Genomic DNA, 22109 nt, shown 5'->3' with positions numbered 1-22109 from the left:
CTGGGCTAAATCGCTGGCTTTGAAAGCAGACCAAGGCAGGCCAGCAGCACTGTTCAATCCCGTACCAGTCTCCCCGAACAAGCGCCGGAATGTGGCGACTAAGGGCTTTTCACAGTAACTTCATTTGAAGCCTACTTGTGACAAGAAGCAATTTTCATTTTCATTTCATTTCATTGCTAGCTACAGATGGTGCCACCCCCTCCCCCCCCAGTGCCCTCTCAATGATGCTCAAATTGTTTAGCCCTCTATGCTCTGCCGCACATCAAGGTGTGTCCCCAGGATGCACATCCGAGGTGGAGGTAACCTGATGCTTACAAAGACGCCCTGTCTTTGACGCCCCTGGTGGGCGCCCTCTGAGGGCCCTGGAACCAGAGGGCTTTGGCGACTGAACCATGGTGTTGACGCCCTCAGCATTGCCCCACTGTGACTGGGGCATGCTCTGGAGTGCCTTGCCAATGTCACCTGTGTCTGGGACATGTTCCTCAGTGAATGGGACATGCTCCGCAGCACACCAGCATGCCTCGCCGTGCTACCCTATGCTGACCACCGACCCTGAGACACTCCGTTGTCAGGAGGGGGGACTCATGCGAGCTGGTGACCACCATCATCTCCCTATAGGGAGACTCCGGGTTCGCCTCCAGCGCTCCCTCCTCCCAGGCGGTGTCCGTAGACTCCTGTGGATCTCGTTGGGATGGAAGTGCGGTTGGAGTGAGATCTCGAGGTCCCTGCATCGTCTGGATCTGCCAGCTCCGAAGGCTTCCCGTTGATTGAACCTTGGTGTCAACGTCCTCAGCAATGGCCTTCTGTGACCGGAACATGCTCTGGGGTGCCTCGGTAATTGAAGGGGCTGGTTTAGCTCAGTGGGCTAGAGAGCTGGTTTGTGATGCAGAACAAGACCAGCAGCCCGGGTTCAATTCCCGTACCAGCTGAGAATTCTGAATTCTCCCTTCGTGTACCCGAATAGGCGCCGGATTGTGGAGACTAGGGGCTTTTCACAGTAACTTTATTGCAGTGTTAATGTAAGCCTACTTGTGACAATAAAAAGATTATTATTAATGTCACCTGTCTCTGGGCCACATTCCTCAGCAAATGGGACATGCTCCGCCACGCCCCAGCAATGCCCACCTGGGAATGGAACATACCATGGAGCTCTTGGCAAGGTCCTCCTGCATCAGGGACATCTCCCCCAGAGACTGGATCATGCTGTTGAGGCTGTCAGCCATGGCCATCAATGATTGACCAATGCCTTGAACAACACCACTCATGGAGCAGACGTCATGCTCCAGGCTTTCCACTGTGGTCGCCACCCTAGCAGTGTTGCCACGCATGGCCGGTGCCATCTCCTGCCCTCGCAGCCTTTGGGACTCCTCCAATCATCTATGGACCATAAAATCATAGAATTTACAGTGCAGAAGGAGGCCATTCGGCCCATCGAGTCTGCACCGGTCCTTGAAAAGAGCACCCTACTTAACCCATACCTTCACACTATCTCCATAACCCAGTAACCCCACTTGGCATTTTGTTTGGACACTAAGGGCAATTTATCATGGCCAATCCGCCTAACCTGCAAATCTTTGGACTGCGGGAGGAAACCGGAGCACCCGGAGGAAACCCACGCAGACACAGGGAGAACATGCAGACTCCGCGTAGACAGTGACCCAAGCCGGGAATTGAACCTGGGCCCTGGAGCTGTGAAGCTACAGTGCTAACCACTGTGCTACTGTGCCGCCCCAGGGACACCCTTTGGAGTTTGGCCGACATCCCCCCCTGAATCACACGGCCGCACTCTAGCGTCTGCATCAGCTGTGGGATAATCTGGTCTAGATGTTCGGCATCTGACTGGGAGCCGGCTGAGTCCTGGAATCCGGCAGACCTCCGATAGTTGTCCCTCCTGGACGTTTCTGCCTCCATCTGATGTTCATCAGCAACTGTGTGGTGCTCAGCAGATTGTGCCTGAGACGTCTGTCCGCTACGTTCGCCCACTGAGGTGTATGACTCTGCTCTCGTGGAAGAGGGGAGTGACAGCTGTGATGCCTCAATGGTAGCATGTCGGAGCTCTCCTTTGAGGTGTTCCCTTGGAAGGCAGTGGTCGGTCACCCTGGATAGGCCCGAACTATCGAATGGAGATCCTGTGGGAGAATGGACATTTGGTCAGTGGGAGGGAACGATCATTGTGCCTGTCATGAACAACTCATGTGTGGGAGGTCATGGGGCTGATGGATCCTCAGCTCTGCGGCGCAGGCAAACCCCAATGTCAGTGATCTTCTGTCCTCAAGTCACCCCCGCAACATCCAGGGGCCTTAGTCTTATTCATGTGGTTGTGGTTAGTGAACAAGCCTGATTGCAATCTTGCAGCCCGCTGAGATGAAGGAAGGCCACTCATGCGGCCCTCACTAGCCGAGGTTGCCCACCACTGCGTTAGCTACACATTCATTCCTACATCTCCAGCCCGATTCCACCAGACACTGAAGAAATCAAGGAGTTATGGGGAGTAGGATAGGAAAATCAGTTCTGATCTTATTGAATGGTGGGTCGGTCAGGGGACTAACTCCTTGTCCTATTTCTGATTTCCTTATATAAACATTTGGGCCCAATAGTTGGCAAGTGTATTTAGAGTTCACACAATGCAAATAACAGGAAATGGGCAATGTATGATGTCAATGGGGCATATGGAACCTTGGTGAAAGATGGGCCTAGTCATCTACCTCCTCAACCAATGGGATTTAAGGATTGAGAAAGAAACAGGGGAACAATGCAGAAGGAAATAAAGTGAATTAGAGCCAAGTTCAGTACAGAAAGAGAAACACAGGGGCCGAATTTCTCCGTCCTCATTCGTGGCGGTGATTTTCCGGTGCCGCAATCAGTGAGTCTTGGCTGACCCATTCCCCTTGCTGTGTCCCATGTTCCTTCTCTCATATTGACTGAAGATCGGTTCAATATCTCTCGGAGGCATTTAGCTTGCATGCAGACATGAACATATTATGGATCTCATACATTTCCCAAAATCCTGTGTTGCCGCAATTGGGTCGGAGATCATGTACATCTTTTAATATCATTTGCTTCTCCCCCTGGGTAAACGGTGTGTGCTAGTTGTGATCAGTGTTCATACGCATGTGGAGTCGGCCACTGTTGGGTTCAGTACCTCCCTTTGTCACATATCTATGGGTGCACCTCTGACTGTGCTGACTCCTCCCTTCCCCAGGAAGGGTTGGGTAAGTGGCCATTGCTGGAGTCTTTGGCTGCATGACTTCTGGGCGGGTGTTTCCAAACCAGGCCCTAGATTCTGACTGTCTCGATGTCCATTTGCATATGCCTCAGCTTCTATATCTACCCAATTCCTCTCACTAAGCCCAGGTCGTCCTGAAGGAACAATCATCTGCAGAGGCTCCACCCACACTCTGATGGATGTGGGGGAATCTGGTTCGGAGTGCCTCTCGTTCCTTTAATAATTGTCCCTTTTTCTGAGTCAGCCGCCCCGCCTCTGATTTCCCTGACTGACTCATATCGAGGTAACATTTACAGAGAAGCGCCATTCCTTTCCCTTCTTTCCTTTCATCTGTTTATCCCGCAATTCCTGATGCTCATCTGGGGTCCTTGATGTATTCCAACCTTCCTTATTCTTTTCCTTATGATTTTCATATGATTTTCTGGGCAGCATGGTAGCAAAAGTGGCTAGCACTGTGGCTTCACAGAGCCAGGGTCCCAGGTTCGATTCCCCGCTGAGTCACTGTCTGTGCGGAGTCTGCACGTTCTCCCCGTGTGTGCGTGGGTTTCCTCTGGGTGCTCCGGTTTCCTCCCACAGTCCAAAGATGTGCAGGTTAGGTGGATTGGCCATGATAAATTGCCCTTAGTGACCAAAAAAGGTTAGGAGGGGTTATTGGGTTAAGGAGATTGGGTGGAAGTGAGGGCTTAAATTGGGTCGGTGCAGACCCGATGGGCCAAATGGCCTCCTTCTGCACTGTATGTTCTCTGTTCTTATTTTTATTTGCCAAATATCCAGTGAGTGACTCTTTGAGCCCCCAATCTAAATTTCCATCTGACATGGTTAATGTTCTGTTGATAGTCTTACTACTATTATTACTAGGCCTTCTTACGAGGAGACGGATCCCTCTCTGCTCCTGCTTTTTTCTCCTCACTCCACCGGACGCCAGAAAATGGTCAATACTGTTTACTGCACCAATTTTCTCACTACATTATTTTACCCTCGAAACAATTACAATCATCTCTTCCTTTTTGTTTAACCAAGGAACAAAATCATGCTTGTGATGCCATGCTATCTTTGGTTACTACACTCACAAACCCGTATTCTGGTTCAGCACCTCAAACCTATCCGCCGGCTTCCCATTTCAAATGCTGACCGTCCTATCCAATGGGTGGGAAATTAATATACTCACCAATCCAGTGCCAGTCTCCGATAGTGCAAGGATCCTGCCAACTATGTCAAATTGTTGCGGTTAAAGATTGAAACCACTCAGTCTGTAAGTTGCAGTAACAGAGACTTTTATTCATAAACATGCTTGGGAGTCACAACCTGCTCCTACAGGGTGCTCCTACAAGGGCTACATAACATATCTGTATCCCTTGGTTATCACAGGGCGGCACCGTGGTTAGCACTGCTGCCTCACGGCGCTGAGGACCCAGGTTCGATCCCGGTTCCGGCTCATTTTCTGTATGGAGTTTGTATATTTTCCCCGTGTCTGCGTGGGTCTCACCCCCACAACCCAAAGATGTGCACGTTAGGTGGATTGGCCACGCTAAATTGCCCCTTAATTGGAAAATAAAAATTGGGTACTCTAAAAATTTTTTTAAAGTTCTTGGTTATCACCCTGACGCTATAAAGTCTTAATAAGCAGAATTATACAGGCTGAAACTGTGCCCTTTATTTCACTGATGCCTCAGGTTTACCTATCCTGTGAAGGCAATTGAATTTGTGATTGTTACTTTCCCACACTCGCATACTGAGAACGGGCTCTAATAACTTTGTTTTTAAAGCTGCAAATGCTCCTAACTACATTTGCCTAATTCAAAGATATTAGTATTTCATGTTGAATTATTTCAATTACCCCACTTCAGACAAGAGAGAGCAAGACAGGAAGTACAATACAAAGGGTTCGAAAGAATAAGAGACAATTGTTCTATCACTATGAGCCCCTGTAGATTAACTTATTTTTATAAAAGGCTGATAAAAGAATTAGCCCGAATATAATGTGATTGTGATGAACTAGGGTTTACATTACCTTCCTGAACCCCAGTGCTGTATGGCAGTAGCACATCTGAAGTCTGCTGCCCCTACCAGGATTTCCACTCCAGAGCCATTAAATGCCCAGATATAGGCGTACACCCCTCCCTCCACTTCGACCTACCCAACTCAAGGAACAGAAATTGAAGCTCAGTTCTAAAGTGAGGTTGGCATTAAAATCTAGGTGGGAGGTAGTTCGGGGATGGCTGTACTGGTGGTGGGGAAGTGGGGATGGGCGAGACGACAATAAGTTTGAAATTTTCAGCTATGCTGCCCAGATTTTCCAATCAGGCGTGAGGGTATCGATTAGTAGCACCAAATTTCCAAGATCTGTCAGGAAAATTCGTTGAGAGGCCCCCAGCCTCATTTACGTGGTTGTGAAAGACCTGCTGATGTATCCGTAAACAAGGAACCCGTCTCTGTGGGCCTCTACCCTCCTTTTTCCTGATCTTTGTACCTGGAGAAATGTGATTTGACTCCAGTGGTGTTGTTTTCGACTTTCACAATCCAGCTAGCGGCCTCACCTTACGGTGCACAGCTGAAAATGTGCTCTGGAGATGGAGCACCCGCCCAACTGTACTATTTAAAAAGATCATTAATACATCCAGGTTATTTATGGATTGATCTGGCTCTGCCAGAATTTGTAGAATTACCCTCAGTTTTCTCGTGCTAATTAACATTGTCAAAGTATCCAGGGAATGGTGTGGCATATGGTGAAGGCCTTGGTTCTCACTTCAAGGGTTCTGCTCAGGCCATACATTCCTTGTCATGGGTGCTGCAATTTCAATCCCACGTTGGCCAGCTGCTTAAGAGGGAGAATAAGCAGGTGTGACGCAGAGCAGGAAGAACCGCACAAAGAGCGAGGACAAAGAGGGGGAGAAGGCATTCAGGGAGCAATTCACTTATCATAATTTCAGCCAGAAACAGTGGCCGGGCTTCTCCGCAATCGCAGCAATGACCCGACACCAGCGTCAAAAGCGGCATGAGCCACTCCGGCGTCGGGCTAACCGGAAGCTCCGGAATTCTCCGTGCCGGAAGGGGATAGCAGCAGTTGAGCGGGAAGCTGGAGGGGATGCCGGTGGTGATGGTGAATCTTATGCACCAAACTGGGATGATGTCAAGTTCATGAAATGGGTGTTGGGGAAGATCTCTTATCTGGAATAGCATCGGCTGATTATGGGGGGGGGGACTTTAATGCAATTATGGATCCAAGGCTGGATCGGTCAAGTTCGGGGACAGGGAGGTTATCAGCGGTTGCGAAGGAGTTAAAGGAGTTTATGGGACAGTTGGCGGGGGTAGATCCGTGGAGGTTTTGGCGGCCGAGAGCGAAAGAGTACTCATACTTTTCCCATGTACTCAAAGTGTACTCCCGAATTGACTTTTTTGTTATGGTTAGGATGTTGTTGGCGGGGTGGTGGATGCCGAGTACTCGGCGATAGTAGTGTCGGATCATGCCCCGCATTGGGTAGATTTATGGGTGAGCAAGGAGGGGCGCCAGCTCCCGCACTGGAGATTAGGGGCGAGATTCTCCGACCCCCCGCCGGGTCGGAGAATCGCCGGCGGCTGGCGTGAATCCCGCCCCCGCCGGTTGCCGAATTCTCCACCACCGGATATTCGGCGGGGGCGGGAATCGCGCCACGACGGTTGGCGGGCCCCCCTCCCCGCTGCTAAAATGCCTGTCCCGCCGATGTAGATTAAACCACCTACCTTACCGGCGGGACAAGGCGGCGCAGGCGGGCTCCGGGGTCCTGGGGGGGGCGCGGGACGATCTGGCCCCGGGGGTGCCCCCACGGTGGCCTGGCCCGCGATCGGGGCCCACCGATCGGCGGGCGGGCCTGTGCCATGGGGGCACTGTTTTCCTTCCGCCTTCGCCACGGTCTCCACCATGGCGGAGGCGGACGAGACTCCCTCCACTGCGCATGCACGGGAATGCCGTCAGCGGCCGCTAACTCTCCCGCGCATGCGCCGCCCGGAGGTGTCATTTCTGCGCCAGCTGGCGGGGCACCAAAGGCCTTTCCCGCCAGCTGGCGGGGCGGAAATTCGTCTGGCGTGGGCCTAGCCCCTAGATGCGGAGCATTCCGCACCTTTGGGGCGGCGCGATGCCCGACTGATTTGCGCCGTTTTGGGCGCCAGTCGGCGGACATCGCGCCGATACCGGAGAATTTCACCCTAGATGTAGGACTATTGGCGGAGGAGGAGGTGTGTGTGCGGGTGAGGGAGGCCATTCGAAGATATGTGGAGATAAACGATACGGGGGAGGTTTCGGCAGCCACAGTGTGGTGGTGATGGTGAATCTTATGCACCAAACTAGGATGATGTCAAGTTCATGAAATGGGTGTTGGGGAAGATCTCTTATCTGGAATAGCATCGGCTGATTATGGGGGGGGGACTTTAATGCAATTATGGATCCAAGGCTGGATCGGTCAAGTTCGGGGACAGGGAGGTTATCAGCGGTTGCGAAGGAGCTAAAGGAGTTTATGGGACAGCTGAAGGCAGTGATGAGAGGGGAATTTATCTCGATTCTGGCACACAAGGAGAAGGCGGTGCGGGCGGAAATGGATAGATTAGTGAGGGAGATTCTCCAGGTGGACAGGAGGTACTAGGAGGCCCAGAGGCAGGGTTGTTGAAGGAGCATCAGAAGCTGCAGATGGAGTTTGGGTTGCTATCCACAGGAAGACGGTGGGCAGCAAGGCGGTGGGGCAGTTGAGAAAGGCGAGAGGGGTGGTGTATGAAGATGGGGAGAAGGCTGACAGGATGCTAGTTCACCAGTTGAGGAAATGGGAGGCGGCGAGGGAGATTGGGAAAGTGAAGGACAGAGGGGACAATACGATTCTAGACCCGGTGGAGGTGAACGGGGTGTATAGAGACTTCGACAGCAAGTTATACAAGTCAGAGCCCCCAGCCGGGGTGGAGGGGTTGAGGTGGTTTATGGAGGGACTGGAGTTTCCGAGGATGGAGGAAGTGTGAGTTGAGGGCCTAGGCGCCCCACTTGGGCTGTTTGAAGTGGTGGAAGGGCTGGAGGCGATGCAGTTGGGCAAGGCCCCGGGGCCGGATGGGTACCTGGTGGAGTTTTATAAAAGCTTTTCAGGAGTGCTGGGGCCCTTGTTGGAAAGGGCTTTTAATGAGGCTATGGAGCAAGAGGTACTTGCCTCGATCTCGCTCATCCTGAAGCGGAATAAGGACCCAGAACAATGCGGGTCGTACAGGCCAATCTCCCTTCTAAATGTAGACGGCAAGCTGCTGGCCAAGATCTTGACCTCGAGAATAGAGGATTGTCTGCCAGGGATGATAGGATTGGACCAGACGGAGTTTCTGAACGAGAGGCATTTAACGTCGAACATTAGAAAGTTGCTAAATGTGATCATGATGCCCTCCAAGCGAAGGGAGGTGGAGGTGGTGGTCACCATGGATGCGGAGAAGGCCTATGATCAGATGGAGTGGGAGTATTTGTGGGAGGTCCTGGGGCGGTTTGGGTTTGGGCAGGGGTTTGTGGACTGGGTTCGGTTGCTGCATCAGGCACCAGTGGCGAGTGTGCAGACGAAGTGAGTGAGCTCGGATTATTTTAGGCTGCACCGGGGGATGAGGCAGGGATGCCCACTCACCCCACTGTTGTTTGCCTTGGCCATAGAGCCACTGGCGTGGCGGTGAGAGCGTCAAAGAACCAGCAGGGGATTGTGCAGGGTAGGTGGAGGTTCTCGCGATATGCTGACGACCTACCTTTGTATATTTCTGACCCACTGGGGATCCGGCCAGTTTCCGGGGTACAAATTGATTATGGGTAAAAGTGAGGTCTTTGCGATTCAGGCGAGAGGGCAAGAGAGGAGTGTTGCTCTTTTTAATGAGTGAAATACTATCCCACCAGCGTCACCAATAATGCTGCCAAATTAATTAAATATGGCAGTTATTAATGATAATATTGCTTTTCAGAGTCACCAGGTATCAAATGATACCACCACAAGGCTTTACCGGATACCGATCAAAGGACCACACAACCAGTTAGTCAGTTCAAGTTCAAAGATAGTTTATTTATACACAAGGATTACTTTCACATGCAACACAAAACACTACAAGTTAAACTTCACCTAACAACTACAATAACCTATACTTAACTTCAGGGCAACTGGCTCTTTGCAGATGAACAAAGCCTTTGTTCGGATCCAGCGTGGCAGGGTAGAAGAAGTGGCAACGTTTCTGCTGGGCTCATCCGTCTGGTAGCGATCGTTGGTCTTGAACTTGTCTTCTGGTCGTAATGCTACACTTGGTTTTAGACGTAGGCCGGGTCCAAGCGAGACCGAACACATGGCTATGTCTCTTTTTATCCCTCTGGGATTTTGCGCTCTTTGGGGCGGTCCTTAGCTTTGGACCCAATAATTCGACAGGCTTCGATCACTGCCTTTGATTTTGGCCAATAAAGGGGCAGGTGCCTTGATGGCTGGGCGTGTCCTGAGCGGTCATTGACCTTGGCTGTTTGGGCTTTCTTAGCAAAGGGAGTGGCGGCGCCGATTAGTCTGTATCTGTATCGGTCACCTGAGTACAGTCCTTTTGTTCTGGGGAAATGGGCCATTAGAATGCAAACGAGCGGGGGTTTCGATTGCATCTAGCTATCTGGGTTGCAAATACACACACAAGCTCTGAGTGTGTTTGTGTCCTTGGTTGGCCATAATTCCCATGGTCCTTTGCAGGTGGCCATCTGAGATGGCTACAGGAGACTGGGGGGGGTGCCGTTCAAGATGATGGGAGGGAGCTTTAGGTATTTGGGTATCCAGGTGGCGCGGGAGTGGGAGCAGCTGTACAAGCTGAATTTGACTCGGTTACTGGGGCAGATGAAGGGAGACTCCAGAAGGTATGATATGCTTCCGTTGTCGCTGGTGGTGAGGGTGCAGACGGTAAAGATGACAGTTCTTGTTCATATTCCAGTGCCTGTCTATTTTTATCCCCAAGGCTTTCTTTAAGAGGGTTAATGCGGTGATCTCAGGGTTTGTGTGGGAGGGTAAAACCATGCGGATAAAGAAGGTGTTGCTGGAGCGGGGTCGAGGGAAGGGGGGGCTGGCTCTACCGAATTTCAGGAACTACTACTGGGTGGCGAACATAGCAATGGTTAGAAAGTGGATCGTGGGGGAGGGATCGGTATGGGAGTGGGTGGAGGCGGCCTCATGTAGGGGCACAAGTTTAGGTAATGGCACCTCTGTCATTCTCGCAGGCTCAGTACTCCACATGCCCGGTGGTAAAGGCAGCCCAATCTCTGAGTTCAGCTCCCCAGTGCTAAAAAAAAAGTGTGGGGTAAACCGGTGAGAAACTCCCCAGGGTCCAAAAAAGGGACTATTGCTTACTTGGTCTTGCCTTGAGCCACCACAGAGGGGGAAGGGAATTGTTGCGTTGAGGCCATAATCAGATCAGCCATGGTCTTATTGAATGGTGGAGCAGGCTTGAGGGGCCGAGTGGCCTAATCCTGCTCTTAATTTATATGTTCCGATGTGCCATTTTCACAGGTGTCACTTCCAGAACCAGCTGCAGCCAGATTGAACTTCCAATTAAAAATGGCAGGCGAGCTTTAAGTGCATCCGCTGAACATGACTGTGCAGCCACTCAATGGCTTGGTTTTCACACTGCTCCCATTTAAATTAACAGGCAGCAGAAAACTGTGGGCTGCCAGCCTACAGCAAAAGAAATGGGCGCAGATTAATCCCACATCACAATCCCATATTCGACAAGGTGGCGCAGTGGTTAGCTCTGCTGCCTCATGGCGCCGAGGACCTGGGTCTGACCCCGGCCCTGGGTCACTGTCCGAGTGGAGTGTGCACATTTTTCCTGTGTCTACGCTGCAGGGTAGGTGGATTTATCAAATTGCCCCTGAATTGGAAAAAAGGAATTGGGTACTCTAAATTTATATAAAAAACAATCCCATGCCCATTTTCCAGTCGACTGAATATTTAGCCACTTGTGCTGCCGGTAAGGTAGGTGGTTTAATTTACGCCGGCGGGACAGGCATTTTAGCGGCGGGACTTCGGCTCATCCGGACCAGAGAATCGCGCGGGGGGGCCCGCCAACCGGCGCGGCGCGATTCCCGCCCCCGCCGAATCTCCTGTGCTGGAGACTTCGGCAACCGGCGGGGGCGGGATTCACGCCAGCCCCCCGGCAATTCTCCGACCCGGCGGGGGGTCGGAGAATCTCGCCCCCGATATCATTTCATCCCTGTGATGTGTGAATAAGGATTAACAATCTATTAATTTCCACCTCATCACAGGAGTCTTTGCCCCGACTCGTTCTTTGGTTTATAAGAATCATCAAGAGTGAGTCATTCCCTGGCTAATTGTAATCCTCTCTGTTCAGTAGGGGGAGCTCAGGTATAAGAGAAAAAACTGCAAATAGACCATCATTTGGACATCAAGCAAACGTTCCTGAATTTGAAAGATCGCTGAGCATTCTGAAAACAGAAAATGCCTCACCAAAATTCGAAGTTGTGGCAAATTCCATGCAATATGGGATAAATTAAAAGGATAGGCTGCATAAACTTGCCTTGAGCCTTCGAGATTGAGGTTTGATCTGAGTGAAATACTTAAAATATTGCAACGAATTTAATCAGTGTAATAGAGAGAAGCACTTTCCTCTGGTGAGGACATCAAGAATGAGTTGACAGAGGGCACGATTCTCCGGAAAAATTTCCAAGTGTGCTAGCGAGCGGGAATTGCTGCGATTTTCCCGGCACTCGGCCCAGCGAAGCTGGCACCGCAATTCAACGTTAATTGGTCCACTTAACGAGGCCTCTAGGGCTTCTCATCGCAAATGAAGGCTCGCCAGCTGATTCGCCAGCACCGCACTCGCCAGTGCCCCGCTGACAAGGCCAAGCAGCATTTTAGCTGCACTTGCTTGGCCAACCCCAGCCAGCTCGCAACAATGGCGCCGAGGAGACCAGCCCCAAGATTCGGGGTGCTGACCTGGGGAAGCTCCTGGACATGGTGGTGATCAGGAGGGATATTCTGTTTCCCTTGGGGTCCTGGAGGGCGAGCCACAAGGCAGCCAGTGCTGCCTGTAGATGTGGCGGCAGCAGTCAGCTCGGGTAGTGTGACCAGGAGGACTGACCTCCGGTGTCAGAAGAAGGTCAACGACCTACACCGGGCAGCACGAGTGAGCAGATGCCTCCGTCACCCCACCCCCACACCAAAGGGAGCATCCATCCCACCAACCCCCCAGGTGACCCCCAATGCTCCCTCCACCCCCCTCTCCCTTCAACCCTCTCTCCACCCCAACCCTCCCTTCACACCACCCCTCCCTCCACATCTGTGAACCACACGTGTGGCTAACAGAGCCCTCTCTGTGTCTCCTCAGGAAAAACTCTCCCATATTCAGTGGGAGAGGGCCCAGATTGGCGATGTGGTGCCGGACTGGAGGATCCTCACCTCCTTGGAGGAGCGGTCCCTGGAGGTGACCGGGGAGGCCGAGGACAGAGCGGTAACCCAGGCAAAGGCTGGCGGATGCCACAGAGGTGAGGAACCACCAGGATCCACCCGGAGGACCTAAAAAATGTAAGTAAAATGCCTTACTGACTGACCCATCGCTCCCACTGACCACATGTCCATTCTCCTGCAGGTCCTCCAGCCGATGGCGCCGGCCCAAGCCGGGCGGCCTCCTCCCCTGACTCTGAGGACAACACCTCAGAGGAGAACTCGGAGGATGTAACTGTTGTCGTCACGCCACAGCTGTCATCCCCACCCTCCACCAGCGCAGATACACAAACCTCGGTGGGAAATGTTAGTGGTCGGGCTTCGGGGGCACAATCTGGTGAGCACCACACCACTGATGATGCACATCTGGTGGAGGCAGGAACCCCCAGGCGAGACAACAGTCAGAGATCTGCTGGATCCCAGGACCCAGCCGGGGCTCAGCATGATGCTGAGCCTCTGGTGCAGGGTTACCCGGAGCTGATGGAGACGATAGGGAGCGGCCGGGACATTCAGAGGGAGATGTCAGCGTCACTCCAGCAGGTCCATGGCCGATTTGAGGATTCACAGAGGCTACGGGTGCAGGAGATGGTGCCGGCAATGAGTGGCAGCGAGACCAACATTGCTAGGGTGGCGACCGCAGTGGAGAGCCTGGTGCATGATGTCGGCACATTAATGAAGGTGTCCAAGGTGTCGTTCAGTTGTGACAGCCATGGCGGAGGGTCTGGACAAAATGTCTGCCTCGCTGGGGGATGTCACCCAGTACCAAGCCGACCTTAATTAGGTTCTGCGGAACATGTCCCACTCTCAGATGGGCATGGCCATGGCACTGTGGCGCTTGTACCAGTCGCAGGTGGGCATTGCTGAGGCGCTGCAGAACATGGCCCAGTCACTGAGGAGCATTGCCATGGGTGTCGACACCGTGGTGCCAAGGCTGGCGGAGCCATTTGATGTAGGGGCAGCCGGGGCTTGAACTAGCTGCCTCTCTGTCCCAAGGTGGACCCCAGGGGCCTATGGACACTGACCGAAGGAGTGCCAACCTGGACGCGTCCCATGGGGTGGTGAATGTGGCCATCAGCTCCCCGGGTTCCATCCCTCTCATGAGGCCGCGTCTCGGGGTCAGCACATGGGACAGGGTGCCACAGCTGTGCATGCGACGTCGACAGATGAGCCGGGGCCCTCCAGCCAAGAACCCCCAGAGGACGGCCGCGAGTGGCATCGAAGGCCACCTCGGATGTGCATCCTGGGGAAACACCTGGACGTAGTGGTAGAACTAGGAGGGCTAGGCACATCAAGGATCACTGAGGGCACTGGGGGAAGTGGGGACGGGATATGTGGGAGTGAGGGGGGGGCGGAGTGTGGAGGTTGGTCGGCGGGGGGGGGGAAACGTCACCATTGGGAGAGTGGGGACTGAATTGAACAATAAACACCCTTGTGCAAAACCAGTAGGATGCCCCTGACACTTTCTTCCGCAATGCATCACCACGTGCAGGTGATGGTTGTGAGCAAGTACTCAGCAGATAGGCAGGGGTCAGACAATGACATAGATTAAGGAGCACCAACGCCCAGCTCTCTGCGGGTTATCATCATCCCCTGCCCTCGCCAGTGACCTGCTGACAGGCGGACACAGTTCCACCACCCTGGAGTGATGTGACACATACCCCGGGAGGGTGGGAAATGGGGATGGTGGGTGGGTGAGGTAGTGATGACGGACCAGGCCAAGTCCTCGGGGAAGCAGGCGAGGATGAGGGCCTTCCTGGTCCTCCGGGCTCTCTGGACCCTCACCACTGCCGCTTGCCCCGCAACCTCCAACTGAGCCTCAGTTTCCTCCTCGGCTTCGTCCTCCAGCCCCTGCTGGTCTGGTGCCTCACCATCATCCTCGTCCTCCTATTCCTTCTCGGTGGCCACATGTTCCTCATCACCAACCTCCATCTCGTCGCTCCGCTGCTGTTCCAGGTTGTGGAGGACACAGCAGATCACAACAAAGTGGGCGACCCTCCCAGCGGTGTACTGCAGTGCGCCATCAGAGCGGTCGATGCATCGGAAGCACATCTTGAGGAGTCTGATGCACCGCCAAATCACAGTCCAGGTGGCTGCATGGGCCTTGTTGTACCAGGTCCCTACTTCGATCGCCGGCCTCCGTACTGGCGTCATTAGCCAGGTCCTCAGCGGATGCCCCTCTTCCCCCATGAGCCAGCCGCCCATCCTGGGGTGGTCCTCGAAGAGGCCGGGGATGACCGACTGCCCCAGGATGTACACACCCCGGGAAGCGGGCACACACGTGCATTATCTTCAGCTGGTGGTCGCACACGAGCTGTATGTTGAGGAAGTGGAACCCCTCTCTGTTAACATGGGGCACCCCCTGATGGCCCGTGAACACAAATTAACATGCGTGGCATCTAGACACCTGAACCGGGGGCATCCCGACGATGGCAGAGAATTCTGCAGCCGGGCATCTTGCTGAACCTGGTCCATGTAAAAGACGATGTAGTCTTCCACCCGGACACACAGAGCATTCATGACCTGCCAGATGCACCAGACTGTGGGCTGTGGCCTGTGAGATACCAGGCTCAATACCACACTCAAGCCCTGGAATGATCCCGTGGCATAAACGTTCAGGGCTGCAGTGACCTCAACAACCACTGGGGGCGGGTGTCCTCCTCCTCCACGTGCTGCCAAGTTCACGAGGATATGGCACAGGTGCCGCACCATCTCCTTGTTGAGGCGGAGCCTCCTGCGGGACGCGATGTCATCTGTTCAAAGAACAGGGGGGCATGGTAGCACAGTGGTAAGAGCAGTTGCTTCACAACTCCAGGGTCCCAGGTTCGATTCCCGGCTTGGGTTGCTGTCTGTGTGGAGTTTGCACATCTTCCCCATGTCTGCGTGGGTTTCCTCCAGGTGCTCCGGTTTCCTCTCACAGTCCAAAGATGTGCAGGTTAGGTCGATAGGCCATGCTAAATTGCCCTTAGTGGCCAAGAAGGTTAGGTGGGGTTACTGGATTATGGGGATAGGGTGGAGGTGTGGGCTTAGGTAGGGTGCTCTTTCCAAGGGCCGGTGCAGACTCGATGGGCCGAATGGCCTCCTTCTGCACTGTAAATTCTATGACAAGGAACGCCAGTACACCCTGAGCCATCGCAGGACACTCCTCTGGGTCCCTCTCTGGCCTGATGGGCAGCCAGGTCCGCAGGATGTGGGGCGGGGTCCAGCACATGGACCGCTGCCTCGAGCATCTGCAGACGCTGCTGCTGCCACCTTCCCCGGCATCTGGCTGCATCACCTTGCACCAGCACCACAAGGGCAACCTCTGCGTCCAACAGCCCTGCCATAGCATTCAATATCTGTAAGGCATTGGGAGAGAGTGTCAGACTGATCAATACTCAGAGCTTCGAAAAACTGCCGACATTACGGAGCTGAGTTTTGAAGTCAGAACTTATGTCTCTGTAATGTGCATTATTGAAATGAGTCAATGTGAATGAAATGTTCAGCTCAAAGATTGAAGGCAGATTATTGAGCCATGTGAAAAAGCTTGTTTAAAATGGTCATACTACTTCCCCCTCTGCTCTACACCACAGCAGTGCAACATATTATCACACATAATCAGCAAGACTACACCAAACTCTCTTAGATTGCAACAACACCTACAGAGCTTCCAACCACTCCTAACCCCCTCAGAGACTTTGCTCATAAGTTCCACTCGCTGCTTGTTTTATTTGGTTTTATTTACATTCATATTTAACACAAACTCCTTTAAGTTCAATGCTGCATCCCATTGCAACAATTCCCAATGTACTGTAAGCATGGTTTGTGGCAGGGAGCTATGGGCCAATCAACTGGAGGATATTACAGGCTAAATGACCTCCTTCTGTGCTGCATGAGTCTATGATTGCCCGGACGTTGTCACCTGTAAATGCTCCCTGCTATGTGTCAAATTGAATCTCAATGTTGAGCTAAAGCTATCATTTTCAGGTCTTGCAAGACTCTTTTGTTTTTACTTGCACTTTCACAAATGCTTTGATCACAAAACCATAGAAATTTCAGTCCTGAAGGGACCCTTTCAGTCCATTGTCTGTGCCTGTGTGGACTGCCCCACCAGACTTCTCACACTCTACTCCAATTACCCTGCCCTTTCCCATCCTCTTTGATACCAGTACACAATAGTGATGGCCGTTATTGTACTTGAGTAGAAACCCAGAGAGTTCAAATAGCGTCATAGCAAGTTCCGAAATTGAAATCCACGAAGAGAGTGAGTTGGCAAAAATAATCCACATGAAAGATGTCAGATTATCATGAAGAGCCAACTGATCTACCTGCATGTTAGGAAATGTTGTCTACATGTGAATAGCCTACACTCCACTTAATACTCTCTAACAGTGTTTCATGAGACCATTACTGCCAAACTGTGGGAGGCAGTGGTGTAGTGGTATGTAACCGGACTCGTAATCCAGTGACGCAGGTTAATGCTCTGGGGACCAGGGTTAGAATCCCACCATGGGTGAAATTGAATTTAATAAGAATCTGGACTTATAAGTCTAACGATGACCATCAAGCGATCATTGATTCCTGCAGTGCATCGAGTAGATGATAATGATACACACCGCTGCCAGTGTTCATCGGTTGAAGGACTGAATGTTTGTGGAAGGAGTAGCAACCAAGTGGGCTACTTAGTCTCGCATGGTGTTGAACTTCTTGAGTGTTGTTGGAGCTGCACTCATCCAGGAAAGTGGAGAGTATGCTATTACACTCCTGACTTGTGCTTGTAGATGGTGGACAGGCTTTGGGGGGGGGTCAGCAGGTGAGTTACACACCTCAGTATTTGTAACCTTTGACCTGCTCTCGTAGCCACAGTATTTATCTGGCTAATCCAGTTTAGTTTCTTGTCAATAGTAACCCAAAGGATGTTTAAATTGGAAGATTCAGCGATGGTAATGTCATTGAAAGTCAAGGGGCAGTGATTAGATCCTCTTTTGTTGGAGGTAGTCATTGCTTGGAACTTATGTTGCGCAAATGCTACTTGCCACTTGTCAGCTCAAACTTAGATATTGTCCAGGTCTTGCTGCATTTGGACACGGACTGCTCCATTATCTGAGGATTTGCGAATGCTGCTGAACATTGTGCAGTCATCCGCAAACATCCCCACTTCTGACCTTATGATGGAAGAAAGGTCATTGATGAAGTAGCTGAAAATTGTTGGGCCGAGGTCCTGGAACTGCCACAACCATCTTCCTTTGTGCCAGGTATGACTCCAATCGGCAGAAGATTTCCCCCTTGATTCCCATTGATTCCAGTTTTGCTCGGGCTTCTTGATGCCACATTCGGTCAAATGCTGACTTGATGTCAAGGGTAGTCACTCTCACCACATCTCTGGAGTTCAGAGCTTGTTACACCTTTGTTCTAAAAGGGGTTTAATGATCAAACCAGCAACTACAGGCCAGTCAATTTAAAGTCAGTGATGGGAAAGCTACTAGAAACAATAACCTACAACAAGATTAACAGTCTCTTGAACAAGGGTGGATTAACTAAGGAAAGCCAGCACAAATTTGTTAAAGGCTAATTGTATTTAACTAATTTGATGGCTTTTTTGAAGCGGTAACAGAGGGGGTTGATGAGCTAATCCAGTTCACATGGTGTACATAGATTTCCAAAGGCATTTGGTGAAGGTACATAATAGGCTTATCATCAAAATTGAGGTCTTTGGATTAAAGTGTATATTTTGGCATGAATACAAAGCTGACTGAACGACATAAACAGACAGTAGTGGTGAACAGTTGTTTTTCAGATTGGAGGAAGGCATACAATAGAGTTCCTCAGTGGTCGGCACTGGGACAACACATTTTCTTGTTCTATATTAATGAGCTAAACTTAAGTGTGTAGGGCCCAATTTCAACATTTACAGAGATACATAGATACATAGGGCAGCATGGTAGCATTGTGGATAGCACAATTGCTTCACAGCTCCAGGGTCCCAGGTTCGATTCCCGGCTTGGGTCATTATCTGTGCGGAGTCTGCACGTTCTCCCTGTGTGTGCGTGGGTTTCCTCCTGGTGCTCCGGTTTCCTCCCACAGTCCAAAGGTGTGCAGGTTAGGTGAATTGACCATGCTAAATTGTCCTTAGTGTCCAAAAAGGTTCGGTGGCGTTGCTGGATTACAGGGATAGGTTGGAAGTGGGAGCTTAAGTGGGGTGCTCTTTCCAAGAGTCGGTGCAGACTCGATGAGGTGCATGGCCTCCTTCTGCACTGTAAATTCTATGAAATCTATAGAAGATAGGAGCAGGAGGAGGCCTTTTGGCCCTTCGAGCCTGCTCCGCCATTCATCACGATCATGGCTGATCATCCAACTCAATAGCCTAATCCTGCTTTCTCCCCATAGCCTTTGATCCCATTCTCCCCAAGTGCTATATTCAGCCGCCTCTTGAAAATATTCAATGTTTTAGCATCAACTACTTCCTGTGGCAATGAATTCCACAGGCTCACCACTCTTTGTGTGAAGAAATGTCTCCTTATCTCTGTCCGAAATGGTTTACCCTGAATCCTCAGACTGTGACCCCTGGTTCTGGACACACCCATCATTGGTAACATCTTCCCTGCATCTACCCTGTCTAGCCTTGCTAGAATTTTATAAGTCTCTATGAGATCCCCCGTCATTCTTATGAACTCCAGCTAGAACAATCCCAACCTAGTCAATCTCTCCTCATTGCAGATTACCCTAAATTTGTGAGTATTATGAACCATGAGGAGAATAGTGATTGACTTCAAGAGAACATAGACAGCCTGTTGGAATGGGCAGGCACATGGTAGATGAAATTTACTGTGGAGAAATGAAAAATTGTACATTTCAGTAGAAAGGGAGTAGTGAAGGGAGACAATATAAACTGAATTGTACAATTCTAAAGGGGGCGCAGGAGCAGAGAGACCTTGCGATTGAATGGTGGAGCAGATTCGATGGGCCGAGTGGCCTAATTCTGCTCCAATGTCTTGTGGTCGTATATGTGGACAAATCATTGAATGTAGCAAGGTAGGTTGAGAAAGCAGTTTAACAAGGCATTTGAGATTTTGGCATAAATCAAGGCAGAGAATACAATGCTCATTGAAATTGAAAACAGGAGGCTTTGATAAGCAATTGAAAAGGAATGTGCAAGATCGTCAGGCTTGGAGAAATGAGCAAATATCCTGCCTTTAAGTACATCACTGCTATTACTACTACTAATAATAATAATCGCTTATTGTCACAGGTAGGCTTCAATGAAGTTACTGTGAAAAGCCCCTCGTCGCCACATTCCGGCGCCTGTTCGGGGAGGCCAGTGTACAAGAATCAAGGAGTCTTGAGTTCAATCACAAAAGAGATCATTTTTATTGTTTCAAAAACCCTTTATAAAGATATAAAGATATTTAAAAACGTAAACAGACATTCCACTCTTCTCAACAAAGCATGCAAAATTATGAATTATATAGGAAACAAGATTGTTTTTTTGCCAAATTTAAATTCAATGATAAAAGATTTAAAAAACTAGAGAGTTCATTATTTATGAGTCCTTCTCTGGTGTTCATGGCTGAGGCAGTTTTTTTTTTACAGTGGTCTTTACTTTCCAGTGGAGTTGAAGCCAATGCAAAATGCAATTTTTGGAGACAGTTTATTTTATACCATAATTCGTCTTTCAAAACTCAATGATATGATTATACCTGAGGTTCCTTTTGAATGAAATTCTCTATCTCTATGGTGGATTCCAAAAGGTAACAGAGATAGGGATTCAAATTTGAGAACAGGAGCGAGAGAGAATGTTATTGCTCCATTAGATTTCTTCTTGTAGACTGCCCAAAAGTAACCAGGGTGCTATATTACAAGAAGTTTCAATGGGTATTCTGGTCACGAGACCGCTTTCCCCCAAATGACTTCCGAAGGTAATTGATTAGCTCATGTCTGGAAGGACCTTAGAAATTGTATTATGGCCAAAGTGATTAGTTTCTTTAGTGTCCCAGTAATCACTTCTGAATGGACTATTCTACCTTGGGATAAGCTAGGAAGAACATATCAGCAGCGTCTATGTAACCATTGTCCCAGTAGACTTTCTGCCTCTACCTGATAGGTAGCTTTATGAAAATATAAATGTTGAGAATCAGATACAATTTCATTTAATCTTTGAAGTAATTCTTGACATCATCAGGTGTCAGATTTCATAGAAGGCTTGCTTTGGCATGTCCTAATTGAAATCTGTACTTGAAAAATTTCTGGATACTGACCAACTTGTAATACCAAATGTGCCAGGTGACCTGTGGCAGCCACCTTAATCCAGTGTCTTTGTTTCTTTTAAGAAGTCCTTGTAAATAGTTGACCAACCTATGAAATTAAAGATTAATATGACACATACACATGTCATATTACCATGGCAACTTAGAATTGCAGGAGAGAAGGGCATGAATTTGGGAGGCAACAACATGTTCAAGATATGTGGGGATGAAAGGGAGCTTGGAGATTGGCTGGTAGTTTGCAAGGACAGAAGGGTCAAGTGTGGGCTTTTGGGACAGGGGAGTGTCAGCTTAGCTTAGCCCTTTGAGTTTAAGTTGACCATGATTTCCATTAAACAATACTGAAATCATTGGCCACTGCCCCCATTAACTTTTACTGAGGTGAATTTTATACTATCCACTATATTCTGTGCAAAATTAGGTAGAAGCTTAAAGTACAGAATACCTCTTCAAACTGGAGTGCACTTTCTCCATAAACTCATGAATAGCAGTCTTCTAGAGATATCACTGGGCAAAAGATGCAACACTTGTAATAAGATCTGTGCTAACATTAGGTGAGTGATGAAAAGCAGTCAGTTTCCATTCAGTTCCCAACCACAGCATGGAGAATATGACATGGAACAAACTGATAGGTGCACCTGGAACATATTATGGTACTATACTGTATAAACTTCGATCAAATAAAGTCTCTTAACTCTACCTGTATAACAAAATTGGAAAATCAGAAAACAAAGCTCACCAGAACAAGACAGTAATCAATATTGCGCAAGTGTAGGGGTTTTTAATACTTCAGGTTGTTTAAGATTAAATACACATTTGCCGTAAGTCTGTATACTGGTAACTCACTCCATGCATCATTCCCTATCCAAAGGGGCTACTCAATCAACCCGCCACAAACTCCTCCTAATGCTCAGCTATAAACTGACCACAAGAAAGCTGCAAGAAACTGTACAGTGAACAAGAGGTATCTGTTATCATCCATGATAGACATCCACCCTCATCAGTCCAGTGAAAATAGATGGCATCTGATATGTTTCTGAACAATACCATGTTGTATTTGCAAAGTAGCAGTTCTCAACAAGTGGTTAGCTTCTTAGGAGCCCTGCGAGTTTGGTTGAATTTTACAACTGAAGGTACATGTGCAGCTTTGCAAGCAACATTAATGTTTTCACAGCATAAGTTGGTTTGGTA

This window comes from Scyliorhinus torazame, chromosome 7, assembly GCF_047496885.1.
Source record: "Scyliorhinus torazame isolate Kashiwa2021f chromosome 7, sScyTor2.1, whole genome shotgun sequence".
NCBI lineage: Eukaryota > Metazoa > Chordata > Chondrichthyes > Carcharhiniformes > Scyliorhinidae > Scyliorhinus > Scyliorhinus torazame.
The sequence above is the reverse complement of the archived record's forward strand: the minus strand, read 5'-3'. Positions refer to the sequence as shown.